Below are 11,077 nucleotides of genomic sequence, written 5' to 3'. Positions count from 1 at the left end.
CTCCTGATTTTCACCTTCATAAATGGCTGTAGCAAAGGTTTTGCTAAAGTGTTTTCTTCTACTCTCCTGACATGTAATGTAGTCTCTCAGGATCACCTGTCCAAATTACCATCCAAAGCACTGGGTTGGTTTGTTCAATGTTCCAAACATCTGAATGATAGTGTGGGGTATGGTCTTTTTACTTCCCCTTCTTCTCCAGGTATCAGAATCACTGGTGAGAAGAGATACCACTAACCTCCATGGCATCCTTCAGCTTGTCATATCTGGACCCCAGAACAGTGACCCTGATTGGCATCTCTGGACTAGAGCATGTGCAGTTTTGGACTGGTTTCTCCTTCTTTGCAGTGTGCCTGGTGGCTCTTCTGGGAAACATCATTTTGTTGATCATTATCTCTGCAGAAAGCAGCCTGCATATGTCTTTCTGGCAGTGCTGGCTGCCACTGATGTAGGGCTCTGTTTAGCCATGGCTCCCAATATGTTGGCCATCTTCTGGTTTGGCTCTTGTTCCATGGCCTTTGATGCCTGTCTAGCCCAGCTCTTCTTCATCCACTCCTTGCAGGGCATGGAGTCTGGTATCCTGTTGGCCATGGCCTTTGACCACTATGTCACCATCTGTGATCCACTGAGGCACACATCTATCTTTATGCCTTCTGTCCTGGTTTGGATGATGTTGGTTGTGGCCAGCAGGGCAACAGTGCTTGTCAGCCTAGTACCCATTCTAATCAAAAAACTGCATCTTTTCCAGTCCAGTGTTATTGCCCACTCTTATTGTGAGCACATAGCTGTCATCAAGCTGGCTGCAGAGGACATTCAAGTCAATAAAACATGTGGTCTCTTTGTAGATTTTACAATTCTGGGATTTGACATGATTTTTATTCATATATCCTACATCCTGATTTTCCAGGCTGTTTTTCATTTAACCAAAAGGAGGCACGACTCAAAGTTTTTAACACATGCACAGCTCATATTTTTGTCTTCCTTGAGTTTTATATTCTTGCTTTCTTCTCATTCTTCAGCCACAGTTTTGGACATGTTGCCCCATCTACCCACATTCTTCTGTCTACCATCTACCCGCTTATGTCACCTGCACTCAACCTTATTGTCTATGGTGTGAAAAATAATCTTCAAGTGGGTGGCACAGATTTTTCTTCTGAATCTTAAGTCCCAGTAATCTACCAAATGTTTATTATCATAGAGAAGATACGTTTACTTCCTAAAGATGGAGATTGGCTAGACTCTGTGCTTATTACCAGGGGCTCCCAATCACTATGCTCAATTTGAAAGGCATTTAATTTTTTTTTTTCCTATTTAGGATGATATAAATTGTATTCACATTAAGATGGATACTATCTCTCCATATACTCAATCCTTTCATTTTTTATACTTCTTAATAAGACACAATGTCATTGATTACAAGTATCCTTCTTTTGAAATATGTGGATATAATTATGAATTTCTCTTTAAACAGTACTTTTGTTGCAGTATTTTATTAATATTTTGTTCATAATGTTTAATTTCCATTTTGATTTTTTCTTTAACTCATGGGATTTTGAGATGTGTATTGGTTAACATTCAAATTGTTGAGGATTTTTATGTAAACTTTTATAATTGAAATCTAGTTTAATTACATTGTTGTAGGAGAACATACTCTTTGAAATACGTTAAAAATTATCTTACTGTCCAGTATAAGGTATATTTTGTGTGTTCTGGATAAAGGCGCATGATGTAGTGGCTGATTGTATTGCTGTTTATTTACATAAATCAATGGTCTATATTTCTACCTTGAGAAATGAGGAAAAAGGGAGCAAATTAAACAAAAATAAGTAGAATGATGCAAATAACAGAGACAGAACCAGAAATTAATGAAATATAAAACAAGCAATGGTTGAAAAATAGCTGCAAAACTAAGGCAAAGGAAAATATTAATAAATAAAAAAGAAAGTAACCACAAATGCATGATATAAGGAAAGAAAAAAGCATATCACTGAATACTACAAATATTAAAACAATAATGGAATATTATAAATAAGTTCTTGCCAGTGATTTCAATAATGCAAATAAAATAACATTTGTTTCAAGACACTAATTGCAAAACAGGCACCCTCAAAAACAGATAAGTAAACAACAAAACTTTCCATGCCATAGGTATTACTTATGAGTTTATCAAACATTTAAACAACAGATAAAACCGATCTCAAAACAAACTTTTTCAGAAAACACTGAGGTAAAAAATAATTCCAAGTTCAACTTATGAAGTCAGTATAACTCTGATTGGTATTATAAGACCAATAATAGCCATGAAAATAAATGCAAAAATAACCTAAAAATGACAAATCAAATACAGCAATAAATAAAATGATAGTATGTAATAATAAGTACAGTTTATTTCCTAATGTAAAATTGTTTTAACAATTAACTAGGTGCAAAACTATATTAAATAAACAAACTGGAGAAATCATGTAATCGACCTCAAAATATTCAGAAAAAATACATGAAATTCACGACAGCGTCAATGAAATTTAAGGTGAAATTTTCCCTAAGATGAAAAACAATTCAAGGATATCTATTTTCACCACTCCTGTTCCATATTCATAGTGACCCTATGTCATACTGCATTTGAAATTTTAGCTAGCGCACTGAGGCAAAATATGTAAATATGCTCAGATGAGTGTCAGAAAATGCCTTTATTTTGTGTTCATTTTTGAAAGATATTTTCATGAATCTAAAATTTAATGTCCCCTCATTTTACAAATGCCACTCCATTTTCCCCTAAAAAAAAAAAAAAAAAACTTTCATATTTTCTTGTTGAAAAGCTAGCTACCAGTGTTGATATTGCTCCTTTGAAGATAGTTAAAATACATTTCTTTGCCTGTTCTCAAGGTTTTATGCAGAAATTCTCTTTATTTTCTTGGATATTTTAATCTTGCCTATTTTATCTCTTACATTTAATTTTAAATTATGATTCATCTGCAACTATATTTCTGTAGTCTATTAGTTTCCTGTTCTTTCTGGTCTTATATTTAGTAGGTTTTATATTTTATTAGATACTTAAAATGTATTAATAAGAAATTGCAGATTTTTTAAATCATATCTTTCTTCTGAGAGATATAAATTTTCTTTCAGGGGATCATGTCGATCATACCAAGAGCTGCTTTAGGATGTGTTAGACCTTCTATAAATTTTGCCCTTAATGTTATGACGCAGCTCTTCCTTCCCTGTGATCCCAACTGGGAGAGTGAGCATTTCTGAGGCTCTTAATTCTGAGCCTGTTTCTGCTAGGGTCTCAGCAGAAAGCTCAGGGTGTTTATCAAGGCTACTCTAGACTGTCAAGGTTTGAGATCTGTGCTTTATATGCCCAGTAACAACTGGCTGCTGATGTCTCTGCTCAGGTTTTTAGCCTTTCAACTCTTGTTTTCTGCCGAATCTCTTGGCTATCACTTGTACAGTATAAGGGTTAGCCAAATACTTGGTGAGGCTGGTTACAAAGATGTTGGAGTTCACTTCTCTGTGGTTTTCTTCTCTCCAGAACTTTGATCTTTATTGTTTTCACTACTTTTCAATCCCTGATTTTGACCTTACTGTCTCAGTAGATTATTCCAAATTCATCATTGTTTTCAATGGGACATCTAGTATACTAGCAATTCTGAATCTTGGCTAGAGCCCAATGTCTTAACTTTGTAGCCAGCAAAAATTTCAAGAAGAAAAACAAAGCTTCAGAACTTGCACTGTTGAATATCAAAATTTATTATAAAATATCATAGCATGTAACCATATTTCCAAAGATCTCTGTGAATTATAATGTAGTTGTGTGTTTGTTTGTGTGTTTGTTTGTTTGTTTGTTTGTTTGTTTAAAGGACATAGGGTTGAGTTGGACTTTAATTCTTGTGATGTGAACTGTTCCCCTTAATGAACATTTTACCTTTCTCCCCATAGTTATATCCTACTCTTCCTGAACATTTGCGGCAGAAATTATGTGTGGGTAGAGTACACCCCAAATGTCCCAGCCGTATTATCAACATTCAAGTGCATGCTATTGAGTATTACTATGAGGATTTTAATCTACCCATGATTCAATCTGAATAAGTTCTGCATGTTCTCATTATATAATAGTTTTATCACTGTTCACTGACACACATGAGATTTAGTATAGCTCTTTGTCTTCAGAAGTCAGATTGAGCCAGGCTTCTCTACCCCTAGTGGATCTCATTGTTTTACCACTGCACTCCATGATTCTGATTTTTATACCACTCTTTTATGAATTTTTCTTTCAGGATGTTTATCAAGAATGTCCAGTGGCATAACAAATAATAACCTCTATGAGTTAGTACCAAAGGTATATTATTATAAGAATTAATGATAGCCAAGTTTCCAAAAAAGTTTGCAGAATGTATTGTTGGACTTCACAAATAATTCAATGCAGCAACACTTTTCCTCAGTGATTGAAGTTATCAATGAGTTTCTAAAGGAAACATGCATTTAAACCTTGAAAAGTGGTCCAATTCTAAGAAGTCATCCACAGCTGTTTATAATATCTTTTAAATTTTAATTAAACAATGCAGTAGTATGAGAAGTATACATTAATGGTATTAATAATAATTCTTATTATTCATAATAATAATGAATTATACTGAATATAACATTACAGACAATTAAAATACTAGAAGTCATTTCAGTAAAAGAAAAAAAAAATCACAGTATGCTACCCATTTTACCCATCGCCGTTGAGTCTATTCCGACTCATAGCAATCCTGTAGGACAGAGTAGAACTGCCCCATAGAGTTTCCAAGGAGCACCTGTTGAATTTGAACTGCCAACCTTTTGTTTAGTAGTCATAGCATTTAACCACTACACCACCAGGATGTCCCCACACTATGCTAGGACTAGCACACTATGCTAGTCCTACTCATCTTTATTAAATACAGATTGGTGTGATAGTTCAACAAGAGTAATTACCAGTTTGAAGAGTTTCCTTCATTAGCAAATGCCGAGTAGCAGTACCCTGATCTGAATTTATTTGCTGATACAGTTTAACATTATTATGTAAAGATTCCAAAATATCTGCTGAAGATTCACTCACATATCTAATACCCTCTCTTTCCACAAAATAATTTGTCTGTGTATCAGTCTGTTTTTAATTAGGAGAGAGGAAAAACACACAATAATTTAAAGAAAGAAAGCTTAGTATCAAGAATTAGTAACTATAAAGGGAATTGGTGTAGTGAGGGATTGGCTAGTAGGAAGTAAAGAGAACTCTATAGAATATAGGAATGGCATGTATAAGGAATAGCCACTGCACTTAGAGCTGAGATAGAGAGCCCAAAGAAAAAGTCTCTCCACTCCCTCCAGGTCCCAGATCCAGACTTCACTCAAGAAATCACAGCCTGGGATCATTGAAAAAGAAGTCACAGTGATGCTGCTCCAGTGGAGCTTGCTGGAAATCTGTTCCCTGAAATTCATCAGAAATCCTCCCTGGAGGGTGCCACAAAAAGCTTTTCACGGGGAAAATGTCTCATTGGAGTTACTCCACTACAAAACTACTTAAAATGAGGATTTTTTTCAGGGAGCCTGCTGGCTGCTGGGTGATGCTGTTCCCATGCACTGCAGAACATGAGTACTGGAAAAGCTCCAAGCATGGCAGGAAACTAGTATTGGAGCCTGGAGAAAGGCGCACAATGGGCTGCAGTCTGTAGAATGAGTGTATCGGAACTGGGAGGCAAAACCCTTTCCTCCTGTAATGGCTGTCTACCACTCTCTACAGACAAGTTTAGTGTTGTACCAGTGCTCAAACAAAAAACACGTAAAGGTCCATTTTTACAGAGCAGGCAAAAAAAAAAGTGAATTTGAAGGTGAGAGACAATCGATTGTTAACAGTGCAGTACGCACAGCAAATGATAAATTATTTGGTATATGTATCAGAACCACAGCATGGAAGCAGGGCAGTGTCAGGCATCTACCTTCAGTGAAAGTAGTATTCATGGCAGTCCTCATCCTACATAGATAACAGAAAGCTACTCTTTTTGGTGTTTCAGGTGACTTCTCAGATTAAAAATAGCAAGATGTGGCAGGTGTGAAATTACCTCGTTTTGACGCTCAATACTCCACAAGAGCCAACATCTCTTAGCAGATCCCATGAGTATAGCTTTCAGGACACCAAAAGGAGGAACGAGATTAATGACTAAAGTTAGTCAACTCAAGGAAACAAAAAGTCACGGCTTACAACAAAATAACCGTAATTCCTTTACAGAAATCTTACTCCAGATCCAATTTATCGATCAAGAGTCATTATTTTAAATGTAAGCAATGTTGCTTGGTAACACAGTTATGGGTCAGTTTTGTGACCCATGGGACATACCATGTCCCAACCAGTTTTTATGGCTCTGAAGTTCTTTGGGAAAGAGGTAGCCCAATTTTAACCCAGTTAGGCAGAGCCCTGGTGACACAGTGGTTAAGAGTTCAGCTACTAACCAAAAGGTCAGCATTTCTAATCCACCAGCTGGACCTTGGAAACATTATGGGGCAGTTCTACGCTGTTTTATAGGGTCACTATGAGTCAGAATCTACTCTACTGCAACAGGCTTGTTTTTGTTTTTGCATTTGTTTTGAGCCTCAAGGTCAGTGTCTTTTGAAATGTGTGTAACTCACGAACTCTGAGTTGGAGCCTCATTTTTGTGTAGATTGAGCATTGTCTTAGGTGATGCCTTCTGATTGTGTGAATTTTCTAAACTTCTGACAGGTTTACCTTTATTTCTGTGAAAGAAGCCTCCTCACTATGTTTCCCAGTTACTATGTTCTCATGAGAATATACTTATCAAGAGAATAAGCAACTCTTAATCATTCATAGTGAACGTTTTTCTTTGATGCCATTTATTGTTTCCAGATGTTACTGGCTCTCTGCTTTTCTAGCTTCTGTACAGTAAACAATGCCTTTGCAATAAGTATAATAATGCATTGCAGTGGTACTTTCTGAGAGACTCAAACTCCTATAAGTTAGTCTTACCTCACATTCAATCTTAAGGCCCAGTCGAGGCTCCTATGTGTTGTATGTGGAAAGCACTGCTGTGAGCAGTTCTGCAATATTCCAGGGCAGCTGTTTCTGCTTCTCAGCTGTTAGTGCTGCTTTTGTTATAATGAAGAATACGTACAAAAAGAAAAATCAAACCTGTTGCCATCCAGTCAACTCTGACTCATAGCAATCCTGTAGGACAGAGTAGAACTGCCCCATAGAGCTTCCATGGAGTGACTGGTGGATCCGAACTGCCACCCTTTTTGTTAGTAACCCAAACTCTTTATCACTGTGCTACCATAGTAGTGGTAATTTTTCTGAAATTCATATTCCTTTAGTTTTATTTATTTGGCCTCTAACTACTGCTTTTGCTGTAAAGAAGGCTGCATTGTAGTGGTAATTTTCCTGAAATTAAAAAAAAAAAATCATTTGGCTTTATTTTTTGGGCTGTAAGTACTGCTTTTGCAGTAAGAAAGAATGCATTGTACCATGTTTCAAAAATTTTCATGAAAATAATAAAAAGGCCAAGAAGGAGACAAGAATAAAATCTATGTGCAGTCACTGCCAGGTGCCTTCATGTTTTACCTCATGTTTTGCAAATTTTCAAGAAATTAAAAAAAAAAAAAATTATCCTTGACTCACATCAGCAGTATTTGCTACATCTAAGGTCCACCAGGACATATTTGATCCAACAAAATGGGCCTCAAAATCCATAACTCATAACAAAATTTCTGAATTGGTCCTTTAATCAGCCTGCCTTCCATTAGTAAAAACATATAGTATCAACAAAAATTCAAATGAGAAAATAATTGGATTTTGAAAGGGTTAAGTCTTTAAGTAGACTAGAGCAAGAAAGTTCAGCTAAAAGGTCAAATTTGTCCTTGGAAACAAGCAAAAAAGGTATTGGCTAACCTTTATGTTTATTCCTTCTACTGAGTGACCTTTGATCAACACCTTAAACTATAAATAAATAAATAAAACCTAAACAAATCTATGTCTATGACCATAAGCATTTATATTATTTAACAGGTGTTAAAAATGAAAAAGAGTTTCTGTAAAATAAGAGTTTTATTCAGATTTTAAAAATTTGCAAATCCAGAAGGACATCTTTTACACACAATTTTGTAAAATTTTATACAGAGCTGGGGAACAGCACGGAGTACATTTGATTGGTTGACATTCAACATGCTTTCTTAAGTCTCATTTATCAAAAATTTCTATTGACTGGGGTACTTATCTTGATCAAAATTGTGGTCGTGGGTCACACTCTAAAAGGCAGAAGCAGAGGTCTAGGACAAAATGGAGTCTGATTCACACCTGTGTCGGCCATTTAGTTATTTCAAGTGTCTCAGCTGTAGAGTGCACTTTCACAGAGGTCATCAATAGCCTGTCTATAACCGAACCAATCAGATTATTGCTTGGCCGTTTACTTTGTCTGGATCTGCAATACCTTTGCGAGTGTGCATTTTTGTTTTTGTTTTGTCTTTTTTTTAATTATCTCATTCTTTAATAGTGGCATATATATGTATATAGATATATATAGCAAAATGTTGTCCATTTCAACACTTTTTTACATGTACAATTAAGTGACAGTAATTACTTATGTTGGGCATCACAAATAAGCTTACAATAAATAGCATTTACAAGAATTAACACATCAAACATTAGTATAATATCGTTTTTATAAATTTTATAACTTCTACCATCACCCTTACATCTGACCTTGAAGTTTAGCCGTCCTACAGAAACTCCAAGCCTTCAGGTGGGTACTCACTTCCTAGGTGATTCTCCTAAGTTGGAGCTTTAGTGTGATGCGAGTCAACCCAGCCGCTCCAGCACCCTGAACCATTACAAACGTAGCCTCTATGGACTAAATGTTCTGCTTCATTTTCTACAGCCCTGTTTAGCCCTTTGGGTTGGCATTTAGCTGTATATCTGATTTGCCCTATATCATGAAGGGGACTCTTACATAATTGCCAGCATGGATAGGACCCAAAGCCTGTTGGTCAGTTGGTTTATGGACTTACAGACATAACCCCCTATTTAGTCAGGTATCATGATTTAGCTTGACCTATAACCATGAACTGACCACTGGCATTATCATTCACATCAGCCCAGATATGTCTGGGTTTATGGGCGGGCCCATTTCATGGTCCATACATGGAGAAGATAAGTTTTTCAGCAAATTTGACTGCAATTATAGGTTTCATTACATACAGAGAACAGTACTGTTTCATCCTCAGGTAAAAAGGTTGATTTATTCATACACCTCAGTACTTGGCATACTAGCATTGGTCTCCGCAAGGTCCCTCTTGTACATTTTTTATTTATGTATTTCCTTGTATCTCTATGCCTCACTCCCTTCTTTTTCCCTGTAGATAGAGAAACACTTCATCTCCAGGTTGCCTGAATCCTTACTGGTTAATACCTGTTGTCTCCTTTCATTATCAATAGTGTACTGGTTTGTAAGAGAAATTATGTGGCACAATAATTAAAAGGGAATGATTGTAATGCATTTAATAATATTTTGTCCGTATGTGTTTTTGTGAAATGTGTAGTTTTTTCATATGTTTGTATTTTAACATAAACATGATATTATGTACTACATATACATCTATTTAATTGCTTATAAATTTTGTTAATCAGAACAGGAGCAGCTGTCATTTAAGATGAACAAATATAAATTGTCCCACTGGGGAAATATATTCTAAATAGTTATTTGAAGCATAGGATTGGAGATCTTAATTACACAAATCATGACTCATTTGACATGATTCTTTTATGACTCCAAGGTCCTAAAAGTTTCTGGTAGGTGTGTTTGGAAACTTTGTTGGAGGCATAATGCACAAACTCTCTCTCTCACACACACATGTACACACACACACAGGCTCATGTGCACTTGCATCTGTATACATACTACTCACACATAAACTACTCATTACCACATAAACCCCTGTCACTAAAGCATTATTAAAAAGATGGTTTGAGAGTGAGCTTCTTATGCCATCAGTGCTGAAAGCAATTTTCCCAGCTTTTCGTCACCCTCAGGCACACAGGAAATATTATACTATTTAAGATAAGAACCCTCTTAAACTGGCTGGGACCACAGAATTTAAAAAATATAATGTCAGATTTTTACGTTAATTTCTGTTGGTGACTTATAATTCTAGAAGTTATATTTATAATTACCAGTGTCAAAATTGAAACAGCTTTGTATCTTCTTTTTTTATTAGTGATGAAGCAAATTGTTCACATGTCCTGATAGACTTTTCAGTTTCTTCTCCTGCAGGAACTTGGGGTTACCTTTTTATTGTTACTATATTAAAATGATAAAAAGGTTAAAGCTGATTAAGACATGACTAATTCCTTCTTCTCTTAATATGGAAGCACCTTTTATAAAATTTCTTTCAGCGGATTCTATTTTTTGATATTCAACTATATCTGTATCATTTGCTGTGGGTTCTCATTGCAGTTATATTAATAAAATTTTTTTTTAGACTTGGCATTTAACTTAGTTCTTAACTTAAAATTCATTTGACCAACTGTATAAACTGAGAATCTGAAAGAATTTATGTTTTCAAATGTTACGTAAGTTTTCTGTTACCACTTTTCCATATCATTTGATTTTGATCTTTCTTTTAGTACATATAAAATTGTTCTAATAGTTCCAAATATATTTGAATTACCTGACAATTTCCAACTATAGTTAAATTTAGGAATAACTATTCTATTGGTCACTCTGTTCATTTTTGGTTCAGAATTTTATTGTTTTTACAAATTAAGGTATAAAATATAATACTGGCAGGGTAGTTCCTATACAATATAGTTTATTTCCAAGATAGTGTAGTTATATCATACTTTCTATAATTATAAACAAATTTTATGTTTAACTTGTCAAACTATTACTTTTCAATTGTGATTTGAAATTGTGCATTTAGCTATTTATTGACCTGCGGAGGGCGGGGGGGAATGAGGTAAGGTGTTAGCGGAATTCATGGGGCAAAGTTAGAGTTCTTTTGCTTTTCTCTGTTATATCTTTGAAGTTTGCCAAAAGGAATTAACAGTTAAGAAGAG

General features: G+C 35.3%; 1 pseudogene; it reads left to right on the top strand.

Moving 5' to 3' along the window:
* The first annotated feature begins 239 nt into the window (after nt 1-239).
* Nucleotides 240-1,171, top strand: LOC126079154 (olfactory receptor 52A1-like; annotated as a pseudogene).
* The last annotated feature ends 9,906 nt before the right edge of the window (nt 1,172-11,077 follow it).

The sequence above is a fragment of the Elephas maximus genome, chromosome 7 (genome assembly GCF_024166365.1).
Source record: "Elephas maximus indicus isolate mEleMax1 chromosome 7, mEleMax1 primary haplotype, whole genome shotgun sequence".
NCBI lineage: Eukaryota > Metazoa > Chordata > Mammalia > Proboscidea > Elephantidae > Elephas > Elephas maximus.
This window is presented reverse-complemented; position numbering and strand designations above follow the sequence as displayed.